Source organism: Microtus pennsylvanicus, assembly GCF_037038515.1.
Source record: "Microtus pennsylvanicus isolate mMicPen1 chromosome Y unlocalized genomic scaffold, mMicPen1.hap1 SUPER_Y_unloc_3, whole genome shotgun sequence".
In the NCBI taxonomy this organism is placed as follows: Eukaryota; Metazoa; Chordata; class Mammalia; order Rodentia; family Cricetidae; genus Microtus; species Microtus pennsylvanicus.
In genome coordinates this window covers 4,547,505-4,564,958 of record NW_027460881.1, presented here as the reverse complement: position 1 = coordinate 4,564,958, position 17,454 = coordinate 4,547,505, and positions in this window count along the sequence as shown.

Genomic DNA, 17,454 nt, shown 5'->3' with positions numbered 1-17,454 from the left:
GACAATGTAGAAACAGGTCGTTATGGTCTGCACCTCATCTGGGACCACGCCACTCCACTCTTCCTTAGAGCCTGGCATGATGTGGAGGTTGCCTTCCAGGTAGTCATCCAGGAAGTGGTAAATGTACAAGACCGGATCTTTCTTGTAGGTAATATAAAACCAGGTCTTCATGATTGGCACCTCTTCTAGGACCATCCCGTTCCAGTCATTCTTAGAGCCATTTGTGCCCATGAATGTATGTTTCACTGCTCTGCCAACTATGGTGTTTGAGAGATGAGTGTCTGTCACCTGAGGAAATGGCACATTATTAGGCAGGATCTTCAGGTTTAAAATCCTTTCATCACTATGAAGCTCCAAGCCATAGACACAATCAATCCCATCATATTTCAACAAATAGAGAGAGGGATATGTTGGCAGTTGATCTAGAATGATGGCTTTCCAATGGGTGACTGGTTCATTGGCTTCCTTCCAGCCATGAGAAATTCTGCGGCCAACAATATTCTCCAGGGCCTCAAAAGGCTTACTAAGTTTTTGCTTCTGGAGCGATGGCCCATTCTTCTTCTGGAGATGTGGCATGCAACTCATACTAAGAGGCATCTTCATCATGGCGGGAGACTTTCTGAGATAGGCCACAGCACTCCTGTTCCACTGTCTCTTGGCTCTGTTTCTGTGCTTGGGCTTCATAGCTGCCAATCTCTGCATAGGAAGAACTCTTCAGTTTAAATCAGACACAAAGTGGTTTCCTCCACCATAAGTGCCTGCAAGGATAAGAAGGTGAGGATGTGAGGTGAAGGCTCTTTTTAGGAATAACTTTGGAGCAGGTGAAAAAGGCAGGGCTGAATAGATTTGGATACCTAAATGGAATATGTTCTTAAGAAATTAATAGGAAAATTATCAAACTCTTGTCTACAGCTCAGTATATGTGTATCAGAGATATATTCCTGCTGCAAAATGCAATTGACCTCTACTGAGAAACCTACTTCCTGACTTACTATATCAATGAGAGACGAAGCTATGCCTATACCTAAAGTGAGAAAGAAATATCTGAACAGATGGCAAAGAATTCAAAGAACAGCCACTCCTCTCCTTACCACTCAAGCTACTGGTTAGTTGGCTGATCTATAACCACCTGCCCAAGGTCATGGCACTCCAGTCCACTGGCTCTCTCTATTGTGTCTCCTGATCCAGATCCAGGTTGATTACATAAAGATATTCTGTATCTTTTTAGAGAAGTGAGTACTGTGAGTCAAACAGCCAAAAGAAAGAAACATTAATCTGTGCAACAGCACCTATTAGATATAATTAGCTTTTAAAACACATATGGACAAAGAGGATCTTTGCCATTTAAGTGGACTGAGGAATTGGACATTTTTAGCAAAGATAGAGTGGGGAGAATACCTGACATTAACCGTCCCCCAGCTATCAAATATAGGAGCTGTTAACGACCTTAATTTTGGACCCAGAGCAGATTTGAAAGAAACCTTTCTTTGACTACAGAGGTCCTAGTTGCTTCCTAAACATATTTACCAAAAGAAAATATCTTGGCTCTCTAGATTCCTACTTCTGGAAATTCAGTTGAACAGTTGTGGAGCCCAAGAGCTGAACTGACCTCCTCAGCCACCGTGAAGATAGTAAGCCCACCTTCACAGAAGACTAGTGCTTCATGTGGAACAGAGTTGCCTCCCCCAACCAAAGCTTTGTGACATCATCAAGGCTCTACTTATGTCATAAAACTCCTCCTAGCCAGGTTTCTTCCCTACTAACCCCCAGAAATATCCAGCATACAGCTCCTAAAATGCTGCTCATACAGCCCCATGAAGACCCAAAATAAAAACCCCAATCTTCTTCCCAATTACTTGAGTCATATTTTCCAAGTAACTCAACCCATTTATGTGTTTTTTTTTTCTGTAAAATAAATTTTGGTCTGAGTCAACAACTCACATGAATGTTTTTTTTCCTAGCTCCAATGTCCTCATTGGTTATTTTCTATTGATTTTTTCATTACTTCATAATAATAATTGTCAAACTTTCCACTTCTCTTCCTCCTCCCACATTCTTGCTCCGCAAATAAACCTCTCTACTCAAACACCAGTCCAAATAGAGGGCAGGGTACTTTGAGCTGTGGGAAGTCCAAGCCCACCCTTCATCCATCCAGATTTAGCAAGGTATGCATCCACAAAATTATGATCACAAAAAGCCAGTGTATGATATGCAGACAATTGCAAGTGCCATTATCTTTGTCTTCTCCGTCTGCCCCAATTGTCAGCCACATTCAGAGCTTCCAGTTTGATCCCATGTTCTTTCATTCCCAGGTCACTGGATTAGTTGAAATCCCCTTATTTCAGGCACAGTGTCTCCTAGTGTTGACTAAGAACTTATATTCCTGACATCCTTCCTCTTTTTCTCCATCCATCTGCTCTTCCACTGGAGCTGGAAGCTCCATCTAGTTTTCTGATTTTGACCCTGACTTGATCTCCATCATTTGCCAAACAAAAGTTCCATGGTGGTTTTCAAGATAGTCAGTCATCAGTCTGACTATGGGACAAGGCACACATAGTTCCTAGGGACATGTCACAGTGCGGTCAACTTCTCCTCCCTATTAAGTACCTAGAGAGGGTCACCCTATGGCCTTCTGAGAACCACTCGAGAGATATCGATCTTGACATCCCCAGAATGGCCCCATAAATTGAGATATCATCAGTGTATGTGCATTAACTTGTGTGTGTTTGTGTGTGTGTATTTAAATCACAATAACAAATGGATTGTAATATTGATGTTTCTTTTCATCTTGAGAAGAATATTTGCTACAGAAACACTCTCACAGTAATAGTGAGAGTGTAAACTATCTAAGAAAGGAGAAATAACTGGAGGAATCAACCAGGAGTTAGGCTCAGTGTCCCAGGAATTATGCCCAAGGAAAGTCAATGAACTCAGTGATGGAAGATAAAACCCAGCCTAAATAAAACCCTAAATCATTTAGGTGGAACATGAGATACTCTTACAACAGTTACAAGAGGTCTAAAATGCCTGGACTGGAACATAAGGGGAACACAATGACGTGGAGCTGAGAGTGCATGGCAAAACTGATTGGATCTGGCAAAAAATATGTAAGCATACCAAGGAAACCACCAGTGGGACAAAACCCTAAGAAATCTGTATGACAACATATCATGTTGAACATAATGAGATTTATAGACAAAGGAAAGATCTTAATTATGTCACTGTCACACAGGTGATGATGAACCAGGTCCATCGTAGAGTGACTCCCTGCTGTTTTTAAGATAACCTGTCAATTCTGTCTTGTCAGTTACAAGGAAATTTGCATTAATTGCACAGATTAACTATCAGCATCATTTACTGCACAATCAAAGGCAAGGCAAAGAAATCATAGACATGTTGTTGAATGCTGATGATGTTATTGGGAGTTTTGATGGGTTTTTTTCTTAAAGGGAAATCATCGGTGACTCTCATGCATGAACAGATCCTTTCTCTGTGATGTTTCCTGAAGAGAGGACAACTGAACTTGCCTAAAGGTGAGATGATCTTTTCGTGTTCCTGATTCAGGAAAGGGTCAGCAAAACATTCTTCAAGACAAGCAGATAGTGACTGCCTCTGAAATTTCCTGCTTCTTGGAAATGTCTGCTGGAAACTATGGGCCTGTAGCCTGAGGGTGGAAACACCAACGGTACAGAGGAACTTTGGGTGACTGTCCAGGCAGCGAGATGTCTCTGTCATTTCTAGAGTTTGAAAATGGCTTACTTTTTGTTTGCTTAGGTAATACTGTATTATTCTGGAGTCTCTGATGGAGTTGAAGTATAGAGAGATAGTTATAGTTTTCCATTGTTATGATAAAAGATAAAATAGATATAAATATTGTAACTGTAATTCTTGCTTGATAACTGTTTTGTTATATGTAATTTTGCTATGTTAAAGTTAAAGATTCCGTTCTTGTTTAAACAGAAATAGGAGTAATGATGGAGTATAGGTCATTGGTTAATTAAATAAAGAAACTGTTTGGCCTGAAAGGTTAGAACATAGGTGGGTGGAATAAACATAAGAGAATGCTGGGAGGAATAGGAATTGAGCTTAGAGATGCCATGCACCTCTCCCATGGGCAGAAATGGTAGCTCTGCACTTTGAGGCAGATGGTGATACAGCCAGCCACCAGGTCAGACATGCTAAATCTTTCCTTCTAAGCGCACCTCGTGCTGCAACATACATTATTAGACATGGGTTAAGAGGCTGAAAATAATGGGGCAGGCAGTGTTGAAATGAATAGTTTTGTGTTGTTATTTCGGAGCATAACCTTACAAGGCGGCCCCATGGGGATGCAGCCCTGCTGCTCAAATTTCTACAATCAAGGGGGAAATGGAAGAAGGGAAGAAAGAAGAGAGAGAGACAAGGAAGAATGGATGGATTCAATCATTCATTGGAAAAATGAGTGAACCAATGAATGAGGAGACCTAGTAGGAAAAAATGTGCTGCATTCCCTCAGAGAGTCAGGTCAAATTAAGGATTGACAAGGTTTTCCACTAAGGAGGAGGCTTATTCCATTTTACCTTCTTTGTGCTCCAGGCCCACCCACAAGAGTGATGATGAGGACAGGGAGAAGAAGAGGAGAGGGTGTACCAGAATTCCCTGGTACAATTTCTCACCCAAATTGTAGCCAAATCACCTGACCTGGGACAGCTGATCTACATGCTGGACCCTAACTCCCAGTTTGACAACTCTAACATTTTAACCAAGTTTGTGAAGATGAAGGAACCAAAAATAGCCCAGTTACAGGATGGCAGGTTCTTACAGGATGGGAGTCAGACATCAGTACCATACTGGTATTTGGCGGTTTGATGGGTGTGTGGTGTCTTTGCCAGACTCCACCTAGCATCATGGATTCCCTACTTTACTGATATTATGGAGTTCGGTGCATTCATCCTATGTGTGCATGTCACACACTAGTGGGCATCATATGTACATGTTTATCCTGTGTGTGGGTGAGTGTGTTCATGAGTTTTATAGCCCAAGTACTACAGAACATGATCAATGAAAGGGAACACTGTTTTCCAGATATGGCAGGGCAATTATTTAAATGAACTGACAAGGGTTGGATGGCATGGATAAGACCTATGAGAGTTCAAGGCATACCGAATCCAGGCGTGACAAAGTAGGTGGCAGACAGAATTCTGGCAAAACTAAGTAGGTAGCTTGATGTCCATCTTACTGGAGAAGAGCAACTGAGCGGAGACACTTTTCACTAAGCAACATGCTCTAGTGGAGATCAAACATCCTTTGACTTACAGCCAGTACGAATTAAACCATTCATCAAATGAAACCTAATTTTCTCTGATTTTGAGTATACATTTGTGTCCCTTCCTGATTAATCTACTCTTTATCCTCTTAAGTCCCAATACCTCACGCTGATATCGGTCACATCTTTCCATTAGACATGGTTTTCCCTCAAGCTTCATACCGCCCCGAGATCATACAACTTTTTGTCCCCTCCCCACTGCTTCTGTGACAGCCATCTTGTCCTTTACCACACCACGCATCCCCAGTCCTTTACTCCCCAAAGGGAAAAGACCATAAATCCTGCTTTGTTTTGAGGCATGTATTTCTGTGATGCCCCATCCACCAAACACAATCCATCATTGACCAAATAACACAACATGTTAACAAATTTTTATTCTTTGAGAAAGAATAATCCATTGGAAAAGATACCAGGATTCATAGAAGACCTGAGGTATCTCTGAAAAAACACATTCCCAAGGAGAGAATTAAGTCTGCCCCTCAAAACTTGAGAATTTCACTTTAACAGATCTTCACCAAATCATAGACATAGATATGGAAGTCATTATCAAACTTGATGAAATACACAGAAGGTTTGTTGGGAACTTGGCAAATAATTTTACCTATCTCTTGGGTTCCATCTTTTTTGTTGTACTGCACTCTTTTGCCCTCCAAGGAATCCCTGCCTAATTCCAAAGTCACCTCTACTGGAGGACATTCAGGCGTGATGTGGAGGTTGCCTTCAATGGAATCATCATGATGGTGGTAAAGGTACAGGACCGGATCATTCTCGTTGACAATGTAGAAACAGGTCGTTATGGTCTGCACCTCATCTGGGACCACGCCACTCCACTCTTCCTTAGAGCCTGGCATGATGTGGAGGTTGCCTTCCAGGTAGTCATCCAGGAGGTGGTAAATGTACAAGACCGGATCTTTCTTGTAGGTAATATAAAACCAGGTCTTCATGATTGGCACCTCTTCTAGGACCATCCCGTTCCAGTCATTCTTAGAGCCATTTGTGCCCATGAATGTATGTTTCACTGCTCTGCCAACAATGGTATTTGAGAGATGAGTGTCTGTCACCTGAGGAAATGGCACATTATTAGGCAGGATCTTCAGGTTTAAAATCCTTTCATCACTATGAAGCTCCAAGCCATAGACACAATCAATCCCATCATATTTCAACAAATAGAGAGAGGGATATGTTGGCAGTTGATCTAGAATGATGGCTTTCCAATGGGTGACTGGTTCATTGGCTTCCTTCCAGCCATGAGAAATTCTGCGGCCAACAATATTCTCCAGGGCCTCAAAAGGCTTACTAAGTTTTTGCTTCTGGAGCGATGGCCCATTCTTCTTCTGGAGATGTGGCATGCCACTCATACTAAGAGGCATCTTCATCATGGCGGGAGACTTTCTGAGATAGGCCAAAGCACTCCTGTTCCACTGTCTCCTGGCTCTGTTTCTGTGCTTGGGCTTCATAGCTGCCAATCTCTACATAGGAAGAACTCTTCAGTTTAAATCAGACACAAAGTGGTTTCCTCCACCATAAGTGCCTGCAAGGATAAGAAGGTGAGGATGTGAGGTGAAGGCTCTTTTTAGGAATAACTTTGGAGCAGGTGAAAAAGGCAGGGCTGAATAGATTTGCATACCTAAATGGAATATGTTCTTAAGAAATTAATAGGAAAATTATCAAACTCTTGTCTACAGCTCAGTATATGTGTATCAGAGACATATTCCTGCTGCAAAATGCAATTGACCTCTACTGAGAAACCTACTTCCTGACTTACTATATCAATGAGAGAGGAAGCTATGCCTATACCTAAAGTGAGAAAGAAATATCTGAACAGATGGCAAAGAATTCAAAGAACAGCCACTCCTCAACTTACCACTCAAGCTACTGGTTAGTTGGCTGATCTATAACCACCTGCCCAAGGTCATGGCACTCCAGTCCACTGGCTCTCTCTATTGTGTCTCCTGATCCAGATCCAGGTTGATTACATAAAGATATTCTGTATCTTCATTAGAGAAGTGAGTACTGTGAGTCAAACTGCCAAAAGAAAGAAACCTTAATCTGTGCAACAGCACCTATTAGAAATAATTATCTTTTAAAACACATATGGACAAAGAGGATCTTTGCCATTTAAGTGGACTGAGTAAATGGACATTTTTAGCAAAGATAGAGTGGGGAGAATACCCGACATTAACCGTCCCCAAGCTATCAAATATAGGAGCTGTTAACGACATAAATTTTGGACCCAGAGCAGATTTGAAAGAAACCTTTCTTTGACTACAGTGGTCCTAGTTGCTTCCTAAACATATTTACCAAAAGAAAATATCTTGGCTCTCTAGATTCCAACTTCTGGAAATTCGGTTGAACAGTTGTGGAGCCCAAGAGCTGAACTGTCCTCCTCAGCCACCGTGAAGATAGTAAGCCCACCTTCACAGAAGACTAGTGCTTCATGTGGAACAGAGTTGCCACCCCCAAACAAAGCTTTGTGACATTATCAAGGCTCTACTTATGTCATAAAACTCCTCCTAGCCAGGTTTCTTCCCTACTAACCCCCAGAAATATCCAGCATACAGCTCCTAAAATGCTGCTCATACAGCCCCATGAAGACCAAAAATAAAAACCCCAATCTTCTTCCCAATTACTTGAGTCATATTTTCCAAGTAACTCAACCCCTTTATGTGTTTTTTTTTCTGTAAAATAAATTTTGGTCTGAGTCAACAACTCACATGAATGTTTTTTTTTTCTAGCTCCAATGTCCTGATTGGTTATTTTCTATTGATTTATCCATTACTTAATAATAATAATTATCAAACGTTCCACTTCTCTTCCTCCTCCCACATTCTTCTTGCTCTGCAAATAAACCTCTCCACTCAAACACCAGTCCAAATAGAGGGCAGGGTACTTTGAGCTGTGGGAAGTCCAAGCCCACCCTTCATCCATCCAGATTTAGCAAAGTATGCATCCACAAAAAATATGATCACAAAAAGCCAGTGTATGATATGCAGACAATTGCAAGTGCCATTATCTTTGGCTTCTCCGTCTGCCCCAATTATGAGCCACATTCAGAGCTTCCAGTTTGATCCCATGTTCTTTCATTCCCAGGTCACTGGATTATTTGAAATCCCCTTAGTTCAGGCACAGTGTCTCATAGTGTGAACCAAGCCCTTATATTCCTGACATCCTTGCTCTTTTTCTCCATCCATCTGCTCTTCCACTGGAGCTTGGAAGCTCCATCTAGTTTTCTGATTTTGACCCTGACTTGATCTCCATCATTTGCCAAACAAAAGTTCCATGGTGGTTTTCAAGATAGTCAGTCATCAATCTGACTATGGGACAAGGCACACATAGTTCCTAGGGACATGTCACAGTGCGGTCAACTTCTCCTCCCTGCTTAAGTACGTAGAGAGGGTCACCCTATGGCCTTCTGAGAACCACTCAAAAGATATCGTTCTTGACTTCCCCAGAATGGCCCCATAAATTGAGATATCATCAGTGTATGTGCATTAACTTGTGTGTTTTGTGTCTGTGTATTTAAATCACAATAACAAATGGGTTGTAATATTGAAGTTTATTCTCATCTTGAGAAGAATATTTGCTACAGAAACACTCTCACAGTAATAGTGAGAGTGTAAACTGTCTCAGCAAGGAGAAATAACTGGAGGAATCCCCCAGGAGTTAGGCTCAGTGTCCCAGGAATTACGCCCAAGGAAAGTCAATGAACTCAGTGATGGAAGATAAAACCCAGCCTAAATAAAACCCTAAATCATTTAGGTGGAACATGAGATACTCTTACAACAGTTACCAGAGGTCTAAAATGCCTGGACTGGAACATAAGGGGAACACAATGACGTGGAGCTGAGAGTGCATGGCAAAACTGATTGGATCTGGCAAAAATTATGTAAGCATACCAAGGAAACCACCAGTGGGACAAAACCCTAAGAAATCTGTATGACAACATATCATGTTGAACATAATGAGATTTATAGACAAAGGAAAGTTCTTAATTATGTCACTGTCACACAGGTGATGATGAACCAGTTCCATCGTAGAGTGACTCCCTGCTGTGTTTAAGATAACCTGTCAATTCTGTCTAGTCAGTTACAAGGAAATTTGCATTAATTGCACAGATTAACTATCAGCATCATTTACTGCACAATCAAAGGCAAGGCAAAGAAATCATAGACATGTTGTTGAATGCTGATGATGTTATTGGGAATTTTGATGGGTTTTTTTCTTAAAGGGAAATCATCGGTGACTCTCATGCATGAAGCTGATCCTTTCTCTGTGATGTTTCCTGAATAGCCACTGAGATACCAGCCCATTGAGTTGTGGTCTCTCTCTCTTTTAAAAAGCAACTTCTACCTTCACCTTGATCTCTTGCTTGAGCTTCCCTTCCGGCTACTAGGCTCCTTTTCTGATCCTGCAGAGGGCATTTGTAAGGGATTGTGATCTCTAAGTTTTTCCCCTTTCAAGAACTAATCATTCTATTAATCACAATTCTAAACTGCTGTGGGAGTTTGTTTGTGACTTATGCCTTCACATGTGATACAATCGAACTGTGTGTATAGGGTCTTCTCTCTGTTCATGTGGGGAAGGCATGGCAGCAGGAGTAGATGGCTGCTCATTCTCTGTAAGGAAATCAGTAAACAGTGGGGACCAAGTACAAGGATGTCCGGAAATATTAAGTCTTGTCCTTTCAAGGCCCCAAAGCCTCCAGCTAGGTTCAGGGTCACGACAATCTGCAAAACCCACCGAACATGAAGTATTCAGAACCATAAGCCTGTGTGTGCCATATCACATATTCATCGTGAGGAACCAATCTGTTTTTTTTTTTTTTTAATGCTGCATCATTTTTTCCCATCAGAACGGTCTATATTACCAATAAACCAAATTTGCTGCATCTTTGGTGTCCTAGAATTGCTTTAAATTGTTGCTGGGACAGTCTTACAAACCTTCCTGTGCTGTTATGAGACCTTAAGGGGACAGCACTTATTTCAGAAATCAAAGGCAGTTGGGTTCAATCCTATGGTTAGCTGTTAGCTAGACACTGGAAGGATGGATTTGACTAAGAAAGGGAGACAGCATACATGGAGGCAGGTAACCTTTCCTTTGCAAAATGACCCATTTTGAGGCCTTACTTCAGGCTCTTCTCTTCTCCTAATCTTGGTTTTTTTATTAGTTTAGGAGAAGAATTAAAACTCCATTTACAGTATCTGTGAACCTGAATGAGTTAAGTATGTGTGACCAACTTGATGTCTGCCTGTCTGTCAACAGGGCCAGAGTTCAGGGGCATCTGATGTATAGCACAGGAATGTCAGCCATCAATCTCTGGTCCACCTAACTCTACAGCATTAGAGTTGTCATGGTTGCTCATGTGATCTTCCTCATATGATCTCCATCCACAGAGATGTCAGAAAAATCCTCCCCTGAGAGTGCAAGTTCTTTATAAATGAAAGATTATACAACAGAAGACACATGGGAGATTTATATGGGCAAGCTGTTGAAAGGATAAAGTGACAGAAGAAGTTTTTTGATTAATTAAAGAAAGAATCCGCTTCAGCTGATAGGTTAGAATATAGGTAGGTGGAGTAAACAAAATAGAATGCCGGGAGGAAGAGGTAGTGAGCTCAGGGAAGCCATGCTCCCCTCTCCCCGGCAGATGCCATAGCTCTGCTCTCTGAGGCAGATGTCGATGCAGCCAGCAACCATGTCAGACATGCTGAATTTTTCCTGGTAAGTGCACCTCGTTATACTACACTGATTATTAGAAATGGGTTAAAATGCTGAATCTAATGGGTCAGCAGTGTTTAAAAGAGTACAGTTTTTGTGTATTTATTTCAGGCATAACCTTCATGCGGCCGTGGTGCTGGGGACACAGCCTCGCTGCTCAAATAAATACAGAATGATCTTGCAGCCTTGTGGACAACTGAATCCACTGAAAGCCTGAGAAAGCTTGGGAAAGAGTAAAGCATGTTTTCTTGGTAGCAGCGATTTCTCGGTCTGCTCTGCTTGCTAGAAGACAGCAAGGGCTCTCATCTAAAAGAGGCTTGCTGACTCAGCTTCAGCTGCAAAACCCTGCAGCCCTTAAGAGGTCCTGCCACAAAACATTTAAATGGTGTTGATAAAAGCCAACTGAATGCTTGTATGTTTTCAGCAGTAGCAGGGAAAAAAACTGTGTTGTTTTAAAATGCCGGCTTTCTGGGCCATCCTGCCTGGGCAAACTCTGACTGTTTGAGGAAGGAGGGCCAGCTACAGAAAGAGGGCTTGAGTGTTGTCTGTTGCAGCCTCTTTGATGGCAAGGACCTTGAAACACTGTAGACATGTGGCACTGAATGCGGCTCTGTTCGGTACCTCAGCCACAAGGTTGGAATGGCAGAAAGCTAAGGAATGGGCTACATCTGGCCAGCAAAGCCACGGCTTTAGTCCTACTGAGATTGCTTGGTAAATGAAAGCCTCATGTGGTCAGAAAAAACAGAGAGAGAAATAGAGTAAAGAGAGATACAAAGACAAAGAAAATTTATAAATGATTTACAGTGTGTTAAAAATATGTGCAGGTTAAAATTTGAAGTTCTTAAAGTTAAAAAAAAGGAAGAGAGTTTTTGGGTGTGGTAGTACACACCTGTAAACCCAACACATGGGAGGCAGAGGGAGATTGACCTCTATACCTTCAGGGTGAGGTAGCACATGCCTTTAATCCCAGTGCCTTGAAGGCAGAGACAAACAGATCTTTGTGAGTTCAATGTGTAGTAGCATACACCTTTAATCCCAATGCCTGAAAGGCAGAGAGAGGCAGATCTCTGAGACTTCAAGGACAGACAGGTATACAGAGTTATTCCAGGTCAAAGATACAGAGAACCTGTCTCAAAAGGAAGAAGAGAAAATGGAAAGATAAACAAAATAGAGGTTAAATTGAAGCACCCAAAGATGGAAAATTCACAGCGAATTTTGATATTGTATGCTATTATGCTCTTTTTGAATCATTTGAATTTTGAGGCAGTAGCAATAGCTGCTAAAAGATGTTTCTTTATAAAAGCTGCTGAAATAATCCCACATAGATATTTTGAAAATGCCTTGACTTTGAAATTTGGATCTAAGGACATGATGCTTTGGAAAGGAGTTTCTATTTTGTTTTCACAGAGGGTGATAGTCTGTGGATGCCTCTATCCTAATATGGTAGGATGGACCACGCCCTACTTAAAGGTTGCTGTGAACACCTTTAAAAAATTGCTTCGCTCAACTGCCAACTGAGATAAATCAATAATGATGCCACCATTCAGCAGGAAGCATTTTGGAGAGAAAAAACTGCACCCACGTTCCCAAATATGGCTTATAAACGTTCTTTTACATTTAAAGTGGGATGTGATATAGATATGAATATTTGCATTAGTATAGATTTTGCTTTACTGATAGAGATTTTAGGTCAATTTTGTTATATGTATATGCATTTTTGATCTTAATTAAGGTATTGTGATTGTGTAGTTCATTTAAAAATATAATGTATATAGGTTATTAATGGATAATCATTAAAAATAGTCAAGTTTGTAGTCATGTTAGTTAGATTTTCTAGCTCCATAGATATATATATTTCAGTTAGATAGGCATTATTCATATCTCTCTAGACTACAAAATAGGCTATTTAATGTTTTAGTACCTTAGGGTTTTTCATGACAGTGAGACACTCTACACTTGGCAGCACATATCTACTTCAGGAAGAAGATGGGCATCAAAGAGGATCCTTATGGAGTTTGATAGCCATTTGGGGAAGAAACTGCTCTTGCCTGGATTGTTGCATAAACTGTACACAGAAAACACTCAGAGAGAGGACTACTGAACTTGCCTAAAGGTGAGATGATCTTTTCGTGTTCCTGATTCAGGAAAGGGTCAGCAAAACATTCTTCAAGACAAGCAGATAGTGACTGCCTTTGAAATTTCCTTCTTCTTGGAAATGTCTGCTGGAAACTATGGGCCTGTAGGCTGAGGATGGAAACACCAACGTTACAGAGGAACTTTGGGTGACTGTCCAGGCAGTGAGATGTCTCTGTCATTTCTAGAGTTTGAAAATGGCTTACTTTTTGTTTGCTTAGGTAATACTGTATTATTCTGGAGTCTCTGATGGAGTTGAAGAATAGATAGACAGTTATAGTTTTCCATTGTTATGATAAAAGATAAAATAGATATAAATATTGTAACTGTAATTCTTGCTTGATCACGGTTTTGTTATATGTAATTTTGCTATGTTAAAGTTAAAGATTCCTTTCTTGTTTAAACAGAAATAGGAGTAATGATGGAGTATAGGTCATTGGTTAATTAAATAAAGAAACTGTTTGGCCTGAAAGGTTAGAACATAGGTGGGTGGAATAAACATAAGAGAATGCTGGGAGGATTAGGAATTGAGTTTAGAGATGCCATGCACCTCTGCGATGGGCAGAAATGGTAGCTCTGCACTCTGAGGCACATGGCGATACAGCCAGCCACCAGGTCAGACATGCTAAATCTTTCCTTCTAAGCGCACCTCGTGCTGCAACATACATTATTAGACATGGGTTAAGAGGCTGAAAATAATGGGGCAGGCAGTGTTTAAATGAATAGTTTTGTGTTGTTGTTTCGGACACTAACCTTACAAGGCGGCCCCATGGGGATGGAGCCCTGCTGCGCAAATTTCTACAATCAAGGGGGAAATGGAAGAAGGGAAGAAAGAAGAGAGAGAGACAAGGAAGAATGGATGAATTCAATCATTCCTTGGAAAAATGAGTGAACCAATGAATGAGGAGACCTAGTAGGAAAAAATGTGCTGCATTCCCTCAGAGAGTCAGGTCAAATTAAGGATTGACAAGGTTTTCCACTAAGGAGGAGGCTTATTCCATTTTACCTTCTTTGTGCTCCAGGCCCACCCACAAGAGTGATGATGAGGACAGGGAGAAGAAGAGGAGAGGGTGTACCAGAATTCCCTGGTACAATTTCTCACCCAAATTGTAGCCAAATCACCTGACCTGGGACAGCTGATCTACATGCTGGACCCTAACTCCCAGTTTGACAACTCTAACATTTTAACCAAGTTTGTGAAGATGAAGGAACCAAAAATAGCCCAGTTACAGGATGGCAGGTTCCTTACAGGATGGGAGTCAGACATCAGTACCATACTGGTATTTGGCGGTTTGATGGGTTTGTGGGGTCTTTGCCAGACTCCACCTAGCATCAAGGATTCCCTACTTTACTGATATTATGGAGTTCGGTGCATTCATCCTATGTGTGCATGTCACACACTAGTGGGCATCATATGTACATGTTTATCCTGTGTGTGGGTGAGTGTGTTCATAAGTTTTATAGCCCAAGTACTACAGAACATGATCAATGAAAGGGAACACTGTTTTCCAGATATGGCAGGGCAATTATTTAAATGAACTGACAAGGGTTGGATGGCATGGATAAGACCTATGAGAGTTCAAGGCATACCGAATCCAGGCGTGACAAAGTAGGTGGCAGACAGAATTCTGGCAAAACTAAGTAGGTAGCTTGTTGTCCAACTTACTGGAGAAGAGCAACTGAGCGGAGACACTTTTCACTAAGCAACATGCTCTAGTGGAGATCAAACATCCTTTGACTTACAGCCAGTACGAATTAAACCATTCATCAAATGAAACCTAATTTTCTCTGATTTTGAGTATACATTTGTGTCCCTTCCTGATTAATCTACTCTTTATCCTCTTAAGTCCCAATACCTCACGCTGATATCGGTCACATCTTTCCATTTGACATGTTTTCCCTCAAGCTTCATTCTGCCCCGAGATCATACAACTTTTTGTCCCCTCTTCACTGCTTCCTTGACAGCCATCTTGTCCTTTACCACACCACACATCCCCAGTCCTTTACTCTCTAAGGGGAAAGGACTATAAATCCTGCTTTGTTTTGAGGCATGTATTTCTGTGATGCCCCATCCACCAAACACAATCCATCATTGACCAAATAACACAACATGTTAACAAATTTTTATTCTTTGAGAAAGAATAATCCATTGGAAAAGATACCAGGATTCATAGAAGACCTGAGGTATCTCTGTAAAAAACACATTCCCAAAGAAAGAATTAAGTCTAACCCTCAAAATTTGAGAATTTCACTTTAACAGATCTTCACCAAATCATAGACATAGATATGGAAGTCATTATCAAACTTGATGAAATACACAGAAGGTTTGTTGGGAACTTGGCAAATAATTTTTCATATCTCTTGGGTTCCATCTTTTTTGTTGTACTGCACTCTTTTGCCCTCCAGGGAATCCCTGCCTAATTCCAAAGTCACCTCTACTGGAGGACATTCAGGCGTGATGTGGTGGTTGCCTTCAATGGAATCATCATGATGGTGGTAAAAGTACAGGACAGGATCATTCTCGTTGACAATGTAGAAACAGGTCGTTATGATCTGCACCTCACCTGGGACCACGCCACTCCACTCTTCCTTAGAGCCTGGCATGATGTGGAGGTTGCCTTCCAGGTAGTCATCCAGGAGGTGGTAAATGTACAAGACCGGATCTTTCTTGTAGGTAATATAAAACCAGGTCTTCATGATTGGCACCTCTTCCAGGACCATCCCGTTCCAGTCATTCTTAGAGCCATTTGTGCCCATGAATGTGTGTTTCACTGCTCTGCCAACTATGGTGTTTGCGAGATGAGTGTCTGTCACCTGAGGAAATGGCACATTATTAGGCAGGATCTTCAGGTTTAAAATCCTTTCATCACTATGAAGCTCCAAGCCATAGACACAATCAATCCCATCATATTTCAACAAATAGAGAGAGGGATATGTTGGCAGTTGATCTAGAATGATGGCTTTCAAATGGGTGACTGGTTCATTGGCTTCCTTCCAGCCATGAGAAATTCTGCGGCCAACAATATTCTCCAGGGCCTCAAAAGGCTTACTAAGTTTTTGCTTCTGGAGCGATGGCCCATTCTTCTTCTGGAGATGTGGCATGCAACTCATACTAAGAGGCATCTTCATCATGGCGGGAGACTTTCTGAGATAGGCCACAGCACTCCTGTTCCACTGTCTCTTGGCTCTGTTTCTGTGCTTGGGCTTCATAGCTGCCAATCTCTGCATAGGAAGAACTCTTCAGTTTAAATCAGACACAAAGTGGTTTCCTCCATCATAAGTGCCTGCAAGGATAAGAAGGTGAGGATGTGAGGTCAAGGCTCTTTTTAGGAATAACTTTGGAGCAGGTGAAAAAGGCAGGGCTGAATAGATTTGGATACCTAAATGGAATATGTTCTTAAGAAATTAATAGGAAAATTATCAAATTCTTGTCTACAGCTCAGTATATGTGTATCAGAGACATATTCCTGCTGCAAAATGCAATTGACCTCTACTGAGAAACCTACTTCCTGACTTACTATATCAATGAGAGAGGAAGCTATGCCTATACCTAAAGTGAGAAAGAAATATCTGAACAGATGGCAAAGAATTCAAAGAACAGCCACTCCTCTCCTTACCACTCAAGCTACTGGTTATTTGGCTGATCTATAAAAACCTGCCCAGGATCATGGCACTCCAGTCCACTGGCTCTCTCTATTGTGTCTCCTGATCCAGATCCAGGTTGATTACATAAAGATATTCTGTATCTTCATTAGAGAAGTGAGTACTGTGAGTCAAACTGCCAAAAGAAAGAAACATTAATCTGTGAAACAGCACCTATTAGAAATAATTAGCTTTTAAAACACATATGGACAAAGAGGATCTTTGCCATTTAAGTGGACTGAGGAATTGGACATGTTTAGCAAAGATAGAGTGGGGAGAATACCCGACATTAACCGTCCCCCAGCTATCAAATATAGGAGCTGTTAACGACATAAATTTTGGACCCAGAGCAGATTTGAAAGAAACCTTTCTTTGACTACAGAGGTCCTAGTTGCTTCCTAAACATATTTACCAAAAGAAAATATCTTGGCTCTCTAGATTCCAACTTCTGGAAATTCGGTTGAACAGTTGTGGAGCCCAAGAGCTGAACTGACCTCCTCAGCCACCGTGAAGATAGTAAGCCCACCTTCACAGAAGACTAGTGCTTCATGTGGAACAGAGTTGCCACCCCCAAACAAAGCTTTGTGACATCATCAAGGCTCTACTTATGTCATAAAACTCCTCCTAGCCAGGTTTCTTTCCTACTAACCCCCAGA